Source organism: Polypterus senegalus, chromosome 7 (assembly GCF_016835505.1).
Source record: "Polypterus senegalus isolate Bchr_013 chromosome 7, ASM1683550v1, whole genome shotgun sequence".
NCBI lineage: Eukaryota > Metazoa > Chordata > Cladistia > Polypteriformes > Polypteridae > Polypterus > Polypterus senegalus.
The window spans coordinates 57,153,459-57,168,965 of NC_053160.1; the positions used below are offsets into that span (position 1 = coordinate 57,153,459).

The following is a 15,507-nucleotide window of genomic DNA, read 5'->3' on the forward strand; positions in this document are numbered from 1 at the left end:
AGGTATATAATATTTTAAATATATATGATGATATTCTGGTACATAATATACAACACTATATATATATCTATATATATATATATATATAGATATATATATATATATATATATTCACAATATTCATGTACAGTAAATGATTCAGTGATCTTCCTTGCCACCCTTTCTGACCTTGGCATCAGTGCGACTGCCCTCAGGTATTTTGTGTCCTGGAGAGAAGCGCTGTCCAGGGCGCACCAGGCAAGCAGAGGGGTGTTCCAAGGATTGGTGCTAGGACCTCTCCTCATCTCTCTATATGCCACCTCATTAGGCCCCTTCATCCAGTTCCATGGTTTCTCATATCAGTTTTACAGCAATAATTTGAAGCTGTGCCCTAATGGTTACCACATGGTATCAGCTAGAATCTCTGCATGTTTGAATTATATCTCAACCTGGGTGAAGGAACACTGTCACCAGGTCAATCCAGCAAAGACAGATCTCTTTGTTATCCCATCCAGTTAATTTATTCAACACTCCATGTCTGTTCAGTTCAGTTCATTACCACTAATGCCCCCCAAGTCAGTATACAGGCTTGTGGTGGTGATCGACAACCAGCTGTCCTTAAGTGACCATGGCACTAAAGTCTATCAGTCTTCAAGATTCACTCTGTATAAAATCCACAAGATAAGACCATATATAACTGAGTCTACAGCCCAGCCCTGGTCCAGGAATTGATCTTGTCATGTCTTGACTACTGTAAATCTCTGCAAGCGTTACCAAGTTGCTGTAGATGATTAAAAATGTAGTGGCCTGTCTGGTACTGTAATAGCACATGTTGAATTCAAATCCTTGATGCTTGCCAAATGAGGTAGTCAATGGGCCAATATATATATATTGTGGACTATAGCCGGCAGTTTATCTCAGCCAAGACCCCCAAGCCGCCAGATGGTGTCCTCCCTGCAACATGGAGATGCCCCGAATTCCTGCATGGCATCATGGACTATGGAGTTTTAATACACAGCCCTGCTGAATAACGTCGGGGCCACCAGGGGACGCTGCAGGGAGGCACAAAGACGTTTATTTTCCACACAGCCCGGAAGTACATCCCAGTCACATGGTTGGAAAAAATAAAGTGCTTCCGGGCTGACGAAGAAAAGGAGTTTTCACCTGACCTGGAAGTGCTGGATAGTCACATGGACTGAGGGGTCAGAAGCACTTCCGGGTCAAGGACTATTTAAAGGACTGTGGGAGATCCCAGGGTTGAGCTGAGCAGGGAGGAAGGGTGGCAACGTGTCTGGGAGAGTGGAGGATTTATTGATTACTGAGTGGAGGGGGCTTTGTGCACTGTATAGTTTGAATTAATAAAATATTTGGACTTTTATCTGGTGTCTGGCATCTGATGTGAGGGTATGACAGCACCCCCTATCTGTCTCTCTCGCTCTCTCTCTCTCTTTCTCTATATATATATACTGTATATACACTCACCTAAAGGATTATTAGGAACACCATACTAATACGGTGTTTGACTCCCTTTCGCCTTCAGAACTGCCTTAATTATACGTGGCATTGATTCAACAAGGTGCTGAAAGCATTCTTTAGAAATGTTGGCCCATATTGATAGGATAGCATCTTGCAGTTGATGGAGATTTGTGGGATGCACATCCAGGGCACGAAGCTCCCATTCCACCACATCCCAAAGATGCTCTATTGGGTTGAGATCTGGTGACTGTGGGGGCCATTTTAGTACAGTGAACTCATTGTCATGTTCAAGAAACCAATTTGAAATGATTCGAGCTTTGTGACACGGTGCATTATCCTGCTGGAAGTAGCCATCAGAGGATGGGTACATGGTGGTCATGAAGGGATGGACATGGTCAGAAACAATGCTCAGGTAGCCCGTGGCATTTAAATGATGCCCAATTGGCACTAAGGGGCCTAAAGTGTGCCAAGAAAACATCCCCCACACCATTACACCACCACCACCAGCCTGCACAATGGTAACAAGGCATGATGGATCCATGTTCTCATTCTGTTTACGCCAAATTCTGACTCCATTTGAATGTCTCAACAGAAATCGAGACTCATCAGACCAGGCAACATTTTTCCAGTCTTCAACTGTCCAATTCTGGTGAGCTTGTACAAATTTTAACCTCTTTTTCCTATTTGTAGTGGAGATGAGTGGTACCCGGTGGGGTCTTCTGCTGTTGTAGCCCATCCGCCTCAAGGTTGTGTGTGTTGTGGCTTCACAAATGCTTTGCTGCATACCTCGGTTGTAACGAGTGGTTATTTCAGTCAAAGTTGCTCTTCTATCAGCTTGAATCAGTCGGCCCATTCTCCTCAGACCTCTAGCATCAACAAGACATTTTCGCCCACAGGACTGCCGCATACTGGATGTTTTTCCCTTTTCACACCATTCTTTGTAAACCCTAGAAATGGTTGTGCGTGAAAATCCCAGTAACTGAGCAGATTGTGAAATACTCAGACCGGCCCGTCTGGCACCAACAACCATGCCACGCTCAAAATTGCTTAAATCACCTTTCTTTCCCATTCTGCCATTCAGTTTGGAGTTCAGGAGATTGTCTTGACCAGGACCACACCCCTAAATGCATTGAAGCAACTGCCATGTGATTGGTTGATTAGATAATTGCATTAATGAGAAATTGAACAGGTGTTCCTAATAATCCTTTGGTTGAGTGTATATACATACATACTATGGGGCTTCTCTCGCCAACCCCTTTCCCCCTTCACCAGCGCTACGCGCCGTTGTGAAGAGGGGGACTGAATGCACCGCAAGGAGATACGGATGCTCCTCCAAAACCCCTCTTAAACGGTGATACAATGGGAAACAAATAAAAAATTTTTTTACCTCCTCTTTGCTTGATCAGCTGGTGGCTTGCTGCTGCATAATCTGCATTTCGTGCCGCACTTATAACATTTAAAAGCCTGTACAACTTGTTTGCACAAATGCAATCTTTACTTTCATTTTTTGAGACTTTTGTATTTTCCTACTTCTAACCTGCTCTGCATGTGTATCACAGGACTTCCAAAGGTTGTAAGTATGACCTGACTTGTCCATCTCATGGGAAGTGAAAGTGTCTCTCTGTCTCTCTTCAAAAGGTCTCGTCGCAGAAAAAAAGCCTTGTATCGTTGCAACATTTTTTTATAATATATATACAGTAATCCCCAACCTATTGCGGAAGTTACGTTCCAGACCCACCCGTGATAGATGAAAATCCGCGATATAGAAAGACCACATTTTTTTTTATAGTTTAAGCCTTAAAATACCCATCCCACACGCTTTAAACACATGTAAACTTATTAAAACACACTTTGTAAACACATATGATATATGGATGACGGGCTAAGGATATTAGTAACATCTCTCTATTATAAAACCTTTTAACTTCATGCAAGAGCAGGCAGAGAGACAGGATAAGAGCTGCTGTACAGGCTTTTAAATGACAGAGCGACAAGATGAAAAAGCATCTTGGCAAAATATACTACCGTTCTCCTTATTGTGCATTCAGCTCCCCCATTCCCAACATGAAGTGGCAGGAGCGTAGCGCGCCTCCGGGTTGGTTTGAGCGAAGGGATTGTGACCAGATTCGAGCACTTCTCCTTAGTGTGGGTTCAGCCCTCACACCCCCTTCAGAATGCGCAGAGCGACAAACAGATCAGACATCTTAGCAGAAGCAGCACAAAGCCAGTAGCTGATCTGTCCACGTCTGCTTAGCGTGAGTTCAGCTGCCACCCTTCACAAAGAGAGCGTCAGAGACGCAAAGTGAAAAAAGGAAAGCTGCTGTACAGGCTTTTAAGTGATTGACGCAAAGCGCAACAAGCACAACACACAGCTGGCCAGCAGCATCAGCAAGACACCAGCTGAACTGATCGCATCTCTTTAGCGTGTGTTCAGACCCCCCTTCACAAAGCGAGCAGCGTTAAAAGTACTACGAGAAAGAGATTTAACCACGTCCGGGCAGGAAATAAAGGAAAAATATTGTTTTTACAAAACTTTTAAAGTAAAAATGAAAATAATGCATATGTAACAATTCCTTTGAAAATAACACTCTTTAAATTGTTTTTCCGGTAAACCAAACCGGGGGTGGGTGAGCGAAGTGAGCAGGGAGCGGAGCCCCCTAGTAATAATAATACTATTAATAAATCCGCGATGTAGCGGAGACGCGATAGCTGAACTGCGATATAGCAGGGGATCACTGTATATATTCAGAGTGAGTCAAAATTACGTTAACACTGGAACGGCGGAAACAATTTATTCACAAAACATACTTCATATGTGCAAGATGATTTACAGGAATGTTTCAACCTGTTTGCCATCAAGTTCAACATTTGTACCATATGTGGCACATAAATTGTTAACAAAAATTGCATGTAAGTATATACATAGCAGTACCATTGGTATTAACATAATTTTGACTCACCCTGTAATAAATATAAATATATATATTGTGACGGACAGCCGGGTCCCATACCCGGTCAGGACGCCCCTGCTACATATGTTCCGGGGGAGCCATCATGGACAGCTCATTACCTCCCCCGGGATGCTAGGTGTCAGCCTCCCTGGCCAATGTTCATTTCCCACTCTCCCACGTGGCTCTCTGGGACATGGAGTCCTCTACAGCCTGGTTGGGAGAGGGGGTGGCTGCTAGGGGGTGCTGCCACGGCTCAAGAGCCCCACCAGGAGGTGCAATTAGGACCAGGTGGTCAAGTACCTGGAACACTTCCGGGTGGGGTATAAAACGAGCCAGCCTCCACCACTGGGTAGCCAGAATCGGGAGGAAGAGGACGAGGTTGCCTGGGAGGAGTGGTGGTACCAGAGAGGGAAGAGTATTGCTTGTGCTTTGGGACTGTGTTTGGGCTGTGTGGCACGGGGAAGACGTGTCACACAGCTGAAGAAAAATAAAAGCCTGTGTGTTTTTGTACATGTGCCTCTGCATGGTCTGTGCCGGGTCGGGTGCTATATAGCGCCTTTTACAATATATAGACACCAGCTGAACCGATCGCATCTCTTTAGCGTGCGTTCAGACCCCCCCTTCACAAAGCGATATATATATATATATATATATATATATATATATATAGTGGTGAGCGTCTGGGGGTTGTACCCAGCCAGGACGCCCAGAAGGACCAGAGGAAGGCTTACGCCTCCTCCCGTATGTGAGCGGGCGACCGCCCTGGTGGTTTTGGGGACCATGGGTACGGAGCTTGGAAGCTCAACCCTGTAGGGGCCCGTGGTCACCGGCAGGAGGCGCCTGGATGCCTGAGGAGCCCTGGCCCTCGGCATTCCGCCACACCTGGAAGTGCTGGGGAGAAAGAAGACCAGGGACACCCGGAGTGCTTCTGGGTGCGTGGCTTGTACTTCCGCCACACTGGGGAGTGCCGGCAGAAGCTTATCAGGAGGCACCTCGAGCTCGTCTAGGTGTGAATTAAACGGGCCGCCTCCCTCCATTTGATGGCTGGAGTTGGGTGGAAGAGGACAGAGCTCAGAGGAGAGAAGTGGAGGCAGTCAGGAGAAGAGAAAAGGCATTGGGAGAAACCAGGACTTGAGGGGTGTTTGGTGCTGCGGCACTGGGTTTGTGTGTATTCATTGTACATTTGTAAATAAACGTGTGTTGGGTGACAAATAATGTCTGCCTGTCTGTGTCTGGCCTGTTCCCACAATATATATAAGGTCTGTGAATCAATGAAATAATTTAACTAAACTAATTGCATAAATGAACGTAATTAACTGCATCTAACATTAAAACATGAAATTATAAAGTTAACACATAAATCATGAAGTAAATACAAACTGTGTCATAAAATGAATGTAGAATCAACACAAACAAATTAAAAAAAAAAATAATGGCATAGTTTAAACTTAAACAATGACCTTAAACCTGAACTTCTAACAAAATACTACTTGAGCAAGTACAACCTAAATTTGAATGCCTTCCTAAGAGGCAAGCTGAAAAAAGGCAATAAGAAAACTAGGCCAAAGTATTAATTATCAGATTGGCATAGCATATGAGACACAGACGTGTCCAAGTAAAAATGAAACAATCAAAATGACTGTTGACTTTGAATGCACTACTGAAGACTGATTTAACACTAGAATTACCAGAGCCTACGAAAAAACTTGTAGATCCGGCCCACCTTAAATCGCTTCTCACCTCTCCGTCATTTGTCATTTAAATGGGTTGATAAGCAGCAAACAGCAAGCAGTCTGCTGTCACATCCTGACTGGCGCACAGTTTTCTCAGCTCAAGTCTGTTTACCTGCGTGTCAGTTGCTTGGAGTTGTATAGAGTGAGAAGTCAAGCAAAATGACACCTTTTATAAATACTATATCGTTATTTGGAACACTTGCATTTCATGTGTTTTCCGTGTCTACAACAATCTATGCACAGTAAACACACAGAAACGTTTTTCATGTTTTAGTAATGATTGACAAAATGTAGACATGAAGTGAATAATGTGTGAAGCCAGAAGTCCAAATATCAAAGAAACACTTTCACAAAAGGTACAAATACAACAGAACAAGTGCGCTTTTATTCAAAAATATAACTGCAGGAAAAAAAGCCACGTTAGCGTGCAATATTGACACGCATTTACTGCCTCGGTGGCACAATGGTATTAACTACTGACTGGTAATCAAAAGGTCACGTGTTTGATCCTGCACGACTCCGTTTTGAGAAGTGAACTGCTCTTATTCTTACTATTTTAGACTAAAAACATACATTTGATTTCAGTCAGTCTGTAACAGCCAGTATAAAAGTATGATACTTGTAAAGGCTAGCTTTTTTTTTCTTTTTAAATTCAGTTTCATTCTCTCATTCGCGTTCACGATCCTACCCTACCTCCCACCCCATCTGACACTGCTGTTTTCACATAAAGAGGCGCTATAGCTTGAATGTTATTTATTTGGATCACATAAAGCCACACTATAGCTCGCATGTTATTTATTTTAAACCTTTAAATGAAAATGATAGTATATAAATATGGTACTGGATGTGGATGTTTATGTAATTCTTTAGGTACGCACTTAACATTTTTGTATTATTGTTTTGTAATGGCAAAAAAAAACAATTTCAAGCACTGCCTGAGACGTGCTGGCCCGGGGATGCAGCAATATTTTTTAATGCTTTAAACAGGCCACATTAATCTCAAAAATGAATATGGATATTAATATAAGCATTTATATACATTAATGATTTCCTCTGCTTCTTCTCGCCCATTCAGATCTGTTGATGAACGCTGTCTCATGATAGCTCATGTGTAGCTCCTAGCTGATGGTAGCTGTTGCCCACCTCAATTTAAACTATTAAATCCTCCAATGTATTTAAGAAGCGTTTGTAGATTTTTTTTTTTTTTTTTGGTAAACTAATGTTAGAGGTTTTTGTATTGTAGGAGTTGCAACTTCCTTGAATTTTCTTCTGAGCTGTCCCCTTGTAATGATCAATTATGAACTGTTCCTTCATTGTGTAACTCTTATTCCTAAACAGCCCACAGACTGACATTTGCTCAATTATGTTGAACTCTTTTGTAGGTCACTTTGAATAAAAGTGTCTGCTAAGTAAATAAATGTAAATGATTATACAGTATGTATGTGGATTGCCATGTGAAGAACTGGTGCCCAAAGGCTGCTTCTTTGTCTTGTACCCAATACTGGCACAATAGGCTCCATTTGGATTAAGAAGGTTGAAGAACGTTATACAGTGCTATGTGACGTGTTTCTACCGTGCCTCTTGGGATCTATACCACGTGCTGTCTGGGAAACATCAATGCCTGGGGCCTTCCATCTTGACTGAAGAATGTTAACGTGGATTAATTCAGTGGAGTCTGACTCATTTGTGAATATCTTGCTGTACTTTAATTTGATAAAAAGTTTTGACCTTCATGCTTTTGTTTCCTAATTTTTTCTTATTTAGATCTTTTTGTGGGTTTTAATAGTTTAAAGGAGAGACACTGACAAACATCATCAGAATTTAATGGTCAAAACCATGACTCTGAAGGCACATTAACAATCGGTCAATCCACTTAACTATTCAGGGTTACAAAAGAAGTTGAGACCTTTGATGAAACACTGAGTGAAAGGAATGACCTGAGATCTGATGTGGAGGCAGTCTACAAAAAAGTGCATGGAAAAAACAAGTGAATTAATTACAAAATGGCATTCTGTGTATACAGAAGGGAAGGGAATCTGTTATTAATTGGGAGCAATGGTGGCTTATTTGTAAAAATGGACACATTTTTAAAATTTTTAATTAACTTACTTCCAAGACATAAAACCAAGGTCCTGACTTTTGGTGGTTGTAAAAGATCCTTGTGCATCTTTCATAAAGAGTTGGCCGTTTCCAGGCTAAATGCCCTAACATGGCATCATCTTTCTGGCCCCTTAATCATCTCCTGACACCTTAAGGGCTAACTATCTCCCTCACCTCTTTGCCACCTAATAACTAATGTGTGGTGAGCGTATTGGTGTAAAATGGCTGCCATTGCATCATCCAGGTAGATGATACACATTGATGGTGGCTGGAATGGCTGCCCTATCTGCCCCTATCTATATAAAGTGTTCTGAATGTCTTGAAAAGCGTTAAATAAATGCAATGTCTTCTTTTTGTTCTTTGTAAACTCAAACTTGATACAGTTTATATTCACCATCTCCTAATAGAAACATAAATGATATACTGAATTTAATCCACCCATCCATTATCCAACCCGCTATATCCTAACTACAGGGTCACGGGGATCTGCTGGAGCCAATCCCAGCCAACACAGGGTGCAAGGCAGGAAACAAACCCCAGGCAGGGCGCCAGCCCACTGCACGGTGCACACACACACAAACACACACACCAAGGACAATTTATAATCTCCAATGCACCTAACCTGCATGTCTTTGGACTGAGGGAGGAAACCGAAGGAAACCCACGCAGACACGGAGAGAACATGCAAACTCCATCTTCTGTTTCAATCTCCCCCCTTATTAAATATGTCACCCGCTGCAAAGGGCATACTGCTTTTGACACAGTGGGCTCATCACAAATCCTTGTTTCCCCAGGACCCGGGAAGCGAACCCAGGTCTCTTAACTACGAAGCAGCAGTGCTACCCACTGCACCACCGTGCTGCCCACTGATTTTCATATAAAGGATAAAATACTGATAGTGCTAAAGCATTAAGAAGTGACCATTCCGAGGACAGTACAGTGAGGTCAGTGGTACTTTGTTAAAAAAAAAACAAAAAAAAAAACAACAATAGCCATATCCTAAACATAAAGGAAATTTTTTTTAACCCAGAAGCAGCTTGTTCTCCGACTTTAAATGTGTCCAGGACATGTGAGGTCCTGGGGAAACAAGGATTTGTGATGAGCCCACTGTGTCAAAAGCAGTATGCCCTTTGCAGCGGGTGACATATTTAATAAGGGGGGAGATTGAAACAGAAGCTGTTTCAAGAGCACCGAAGTGTAGTACACGGTAGCTTGAGAGGCTGGAAGAACACTATGTTAGCTAAGCAGGCCATGACACTCATTTTTCACTCTGTATGGGGGCTGGAAAAAGTCATGCTGTAAGTCTTAACCAAGGAGGAATTCAATCTCTGGTGGGATCCGCATGAATGGTCACATTTTGATTTACTGTATTTGTAACACAGTAATGCAATAAACCCATCAGTCTTTATTTTGTAAAGTTCATAGCAACAATATATAACAAAATGCAAAGCATAAATAAGAAATAAACACACACATTTAACATTACATTCTCAAATCCACTTAATCAAGGAGTAGACAGGGCACTAGAGACAATCCCAACAGCATCAGACAAAAGGCAAGAAGCAATGGATGGATAAGTGACCACTCCATTGCAGGGTCCACTCGTGAACACACACACACACACACACACACACACACACACACGCACACCCCCACACACACACTGGTGCTCATACTACTATAGTCTACATGCACATTGTTGTCAAGAGTGCCCATGTTAGTCGACTATTAACAAGGCTTGCTCAAACCTTACGTCTATAAATGTACATCACATAGTAAGTTACTGTTACCATGTTGTAGTCAAGCATAAGCTTAAGCACAACGCCTGCACTAAATGAATAGTAGTAAAGAAGAAAAAAATGAACTGAGTTGAACTTGCTGCTGTTAAATAACAGTGCAAACAGAATGACTGTATTAAAGATATGCAAGAGAATTCATTTGTTTTTCTGCAGACTTCCACTCCTAAACAGCAAGCCTTTACTGTTCAGATCCATTCCTATAGCAACAGCAGGTGGGAAGAGGTCAAGGGCACTGAATCTTTGATGGTTTTATTCTGCACCTGATGCTACAGGGATGGGCTCCATGACCGTGAACTGGATTGAGCATCTTCTACTGTATAATGGATGAACATTCACAAATTGTTAGTTTTTGAACAGAAACAATGTTGTGTTGAATAGGCTTTTCTTGTTTGAAAGCTTGTGCTCTGTTTTTAGGGGCAGCCACTCAATAATCATTTCTACATGTAATAAGATGGCTTCACTAATACATTAGTCAGTTCCAAGAACCTCTCTACCCTCATTCATGAGGAAGACACCAAGGTAGTTTCTTTCTTCCACTTTTGTAAGCTAGTTAGTGGTAAGACCAGCAATGATTTATGGAGCAAAGACATGCACAGTAAAGGGAACTCAGGAGAAAAAGCTAATTATGGCAGAAATTAGAATGTTAAGATGGATGTGTGGAGTTACACAAAAGGATAGCATAAGAAATGAGACAATCAGAGGTGCAGCGAAGTGGGAGAGATTATTTAAGAAAATACAGGAAAGTAGGCTGAAGTGGCAGGGACACTTGATAATCAGAGACAATGAATATGTGGGCAAAAGAGTGACGGGAATGGAAGTACAAGGGAAGAGAAAGTGAAGGAGGCCAAAGTGGGGGTGGATGGATAAACTAAAAGAAGATCTGAGAGACAAGATCTGACTGGTGAGGAAGTGCAGGACTGAGCTGTTTGGAAAAGGTTGATCAGGCACATCAACCCCAAACAGAAGTGGGAAAAGATGAAGAGGAGGAAGAAGAAGAATAACTTGTTAAAGCTGTAATTTCTCTTTTACCTGTTATGGTGCTCTGAGCTTGCGCTCAGTGGAGGGCACTGCACAAAAATAAAAATTAAACCACAAGCAACCTATAGGTACCAGTCTGCGAATATCATAAATTAAAATTATGTAGATTTGGGACAAGTTCAAAATTCTGTATAATATTTTAAACTGCGGACACATATCTCCACTGTATAATCAAAGTTTTGTGATGGACTACATAAATATACAGCTTGAGGCTCAACTCATCCTCCTGTACACTGCAGAGTCATTTTTCTTCTCCAACTCCTTTTTGTTCCTTTTCACACTGTTAAGTCTAGAAAAGCACATTATTGCTTTATAAAATTTCAATATTGTTATTGTTTCACTCATTTTCGTAGCATGCTTATTATAGTTCAGGGTCAGGAGATTACAATTATGATTGCAGAGTTTACATTATGTTTTAATAAAAACCAAATAATATGAAATAATATTTTACAGTCGCAGCTGCTGACAAAGGTTGCGGTTCCTAGAAGTCTTAAATTGGTATCATCTGGTACAAAAATATATGGCTGGATGTTTTGACTGTCATTACAATAATTAATATAATGCCGAATAATATTAATTATTAGCATCCATTCAGTTCAATTCAATTAATTTTTGTATAGTGTATTTCACTGAGTACAGGCTATGAGAGATGGACAAATATTTACAGCTACATAAAATACATTGGATTCAGAGAATATTCAGACCTGTTCACTTTCTGCACACTTTACTGTGTTTTAGATTTAATCTTAAATGGATAAACCTGCCATCTGTATACAATAACCCATAACATGAAAACATGGTTTCAGAAATGTCTGCAAATTTATTAAAAATCAAATGCTGCAATCTCTTATTCATTTAAGTATTCAGACACCTAATTAAGTACCTTGTAGAATCCCCTTTAGCAGCAATTAAAGGTTTGAGTCTTCTTGGGTAACTTTCTATGAGCTTTGTATACTTGGATTTGACCATTTTATTCCATTCTTTCTGGCAGATCCTCTCAAGCTTCTTTAGATTGGATGGGGAGTGTCTGTAAACTACCATCTTCAGATCTCTCCACAGAGGTTCTGTAGGGTGTATATCTGGGCTTTGGCTGGGCCACTCAAGGACAGTCACAGACTTGTTCTGAAGCCACTGTCTTGGATGTGTGCTTTGGTTCATTGTTGTTCTGAAAGTCTTTCTAGTTTGAGACTGCGTGCACTGTGGAGCAGGTTTTCTTCAATGACCTTTCTGTATTGTGGCTGCATTCATCATTCCTTTAATTCTGACCAGTCTCCCTGTGCCTGTCTCTGAGAAGCATCCCTGTAACACGATGCTTTCACCACCATGGTTCACCATAGGGATTGTATAATGCAGGTGATGATCAAACATAGTACTAGACAAATCTCAAGGGTAATTAAAGCAAACAGGATGCACCTGACTACAATTTGGAGTGCCACAGCAAATGGTCTGAACACTTATATATAAATGATACATTTCTATGATGTATAGAAAACTTTGCACACCTTTCTGAAAATAATGTCCACTTGAAATTACATCTAGAACAAAATAAAGTGTGCAGAAAGTGATCTAAATACTTTCTGAATCCACCGTATATACAGTTATATATATTAGGTCAGGTCAAGCTGGGGAGCATGCACTGGTACAGAGCATTGACGTACCCACCACATGACGAAACAACTTGGGATCCCGGTTGGCAATCCCCCAAGCAGACAAATGGTCCAATCCCACCATCCAGAAAAGACCATTATCTGCAGCTGGCAGGTGTTACGTGGGCACCCCCATGGCCTGGCCCAGCCACTCAGGTCCTCAACAATGAGGATCCTGTGACCCAGATCACTCTTGGGGAATCGTGCCACATAGTCACAGTGTCATAGCTGACACTCCCTCACAATACAGGTAATGTGCCTCAATCGGGATGTTGTGAGCAACCGCTCATTGAACACAAAGTCAAACAAGCGGTACCCAACGATTGTCAGAAGAGACACAGTACCGATGGAGTCCAGTTTTCGTCTTAGGTCACTGGATACCATCCATATCTTGCAACCATATAGCAAAACAGGGAGCACCAAAACTCTAAAGCAAGAGTTCCCAAAGTGGTCGATATCAACCCCCTGGGGTCAATTTGAACTTTCTAGGTGTCGATAGTTTCCATAAAAAAATTTGGGGGTCAACGACAGCAAAAATAGACCCCTTTACTACTGCTATTTGTTTGTTACTTCAAAATATCTATGATTCCAATAGGTGCCTAATTAATAAGTAAAATAATTCAAAAAAACACTTTTTTGATAAAAACACATTACATACCAAACTTGCGAATGAAAAGGTAAAATGTGTCATTAAATTAGTCACACGTAAGAATGCATGAAAATACACGTAGCACAAACACGTCTGTGCATTGTCTTATCAAACGTATCAAAGCAAGTGCGGGCATGAAAAACCGTTGCATGTCCGCACTTGCTCACGGTGGGACGAGACGACGGATGTTCGATATTAGCAGAATCTATCAGTCTTGTACGGTCATGCTTTTATTAAACACTATAAATTGGTTCGTCTGATGTGACATGTACTTATTTGTGATTTGAACTTTGAATATAATTATTTATTGAGGAGCAGTACTATGAAAAAGAAAACCAGAGGACACAGTTTAGTTATTCGAGTTTGAACAAAAATCTTCTGTTTCACGTAAGTACGTACTTTATTGCTTTTTTTTTTTAATCATAGGGGCTGTCGAAATTGTTTGTTAATAAAAGTTTTTATTTCTTCAGATAATAATACGACTGAACCAAAAAGAAATGCAGACAGTACAGCTTGGACTATTTGTACTTATTTTGAATTTACATATTTATTTCATAAATGTCAAAAATTTAAAAAACTCTGCTCGTATTTTTTTGCTTTAATTTTCGTTAGTGCAGGTTTTGATATTAAATGTTGCACAAGATAATGCCATATTCCATAGTCCTTTGATGTTTTTCAATCATTAATTACAAGTGATTAAAATGAAAAGTTTGATATCTAGTGAAATATTTAATATCAAGTGCAGTACAAATGTATTAATTTGAGTAAGTAAAGTAAATGACTAGGGGGTCGATGGTTTTAAAAGTTTTTGGTAAAGGGGTCTGCGGCAGAAAAAAGTTTAGGAACTCTTGCTTTAAAGACTTGGACCTTCTTCCTTTTGCAGGGACAACGGGAGCACCACACACATATTTCCAGCTACCTCGTGACCCACCATACTCTCCCAATCCATCTACTGACTTCACAGGAAGAGTCACCAGAGACATGAATGTCACTGCCGAGGTAAGTAAATCTCTCTACAGGGTCGACACTCTCTCCACAGACAGAAACACTGCTGATGGCTGTGCCTAAGAGGTCATTAAAGGCCTGGATCTTTGTTTTTATCAAGGACACTTGCAAGGCCAGACACTAAGACTCTTTGCTCAGAAAATCTATAGGTCATACAAAAACACACAAATTACATTAAGCACGTAGTAAAACTCAGCAGTTTCAAATCATGCAAATACAAAGTCCATGAACATTATAATTAGTATGTGGTCAGTTAACAATGAAGAAGAGGAAAACAGACAGTCTGGCAAAGAGTATTCCTGAAGAAAATAAACCTCTTGATGGGTCCAAGTTTCAAATGACCAAGGCCAACTGCCCACCATTATCCCACTGAAGATTCTAAATAAGTACTGTATGTGCCGGACAGTGTAATAAGTGGTAGATTAATTAATTTTACTATGAAATGTCTACACTCCTAATATTTCTGAATCCCAAACCTACAAGGAGTAATAAAATACCAAATAAGCCAAAATCTGGCTTGGGCCTCAGAGGTTTCAAAAGGTTTTGAACTCTTGTCAGCCTATTGGGGTATCTTGGATGCTCGCCAACCTATAAGTACCAATACAAATAAAAACTCCTCTGTCTATCTCTATCTACCTCACATTCTGAACCTTTCTTCTCACTTGACGCACAATTTAAACCTTTGTCCTGCTCACCTCCCAATCCAGGTTCACTGAAGTTCTGTCTGGAAGGAACCTTCAAGCCCTCAACTAGGGGCCACTTCTGGGGTGATTTCCAAAACTAATTATGGTGTCATGAATGTTCTCTGAAACTCAACGGTCTAACCACCTTTTCATCAGCTTTTGGTGCTCCTGGTCACCTTTAATGAGTCAGGAAATCCCTCAGCAGCCTATCCATAATTACGAGAAGGGGCCCAGACATAATGTATTGCAACATTTTGCTGCCACTATCTCGTAATTCTGTGCTCCTGAAGTAATTATTTGCAGGGCACTCTCCGTAAATGCCTGACTTACCACTTATTGATGATACTGCAACAAATAAATTAGCATGGTCAAATACATTATTAAGTGCCCTGAGAGTGGGAAAGGCACTATATAAATAAAATGTATTATTATTATTTATTTGTTACAT

The 15,507-nt window shown here is 41.0% G+C and overlaps 1 protein-coding gene across 5 annotated transcripts in view; it reads right to left on the bottom strand.

Annotated features, from left to right (window-relative positions):
• The window catches only part of rgs7bpa (regulator of G protein signaling 7 binding protein a), a 117,610-nt gene that overhangs the window by 24,745 nt on the left and 77,358 nt on the right, over positions 1–15,507 (bottom strand). The gene's annotated exons all lie outside the window — the stretch shown is intronic.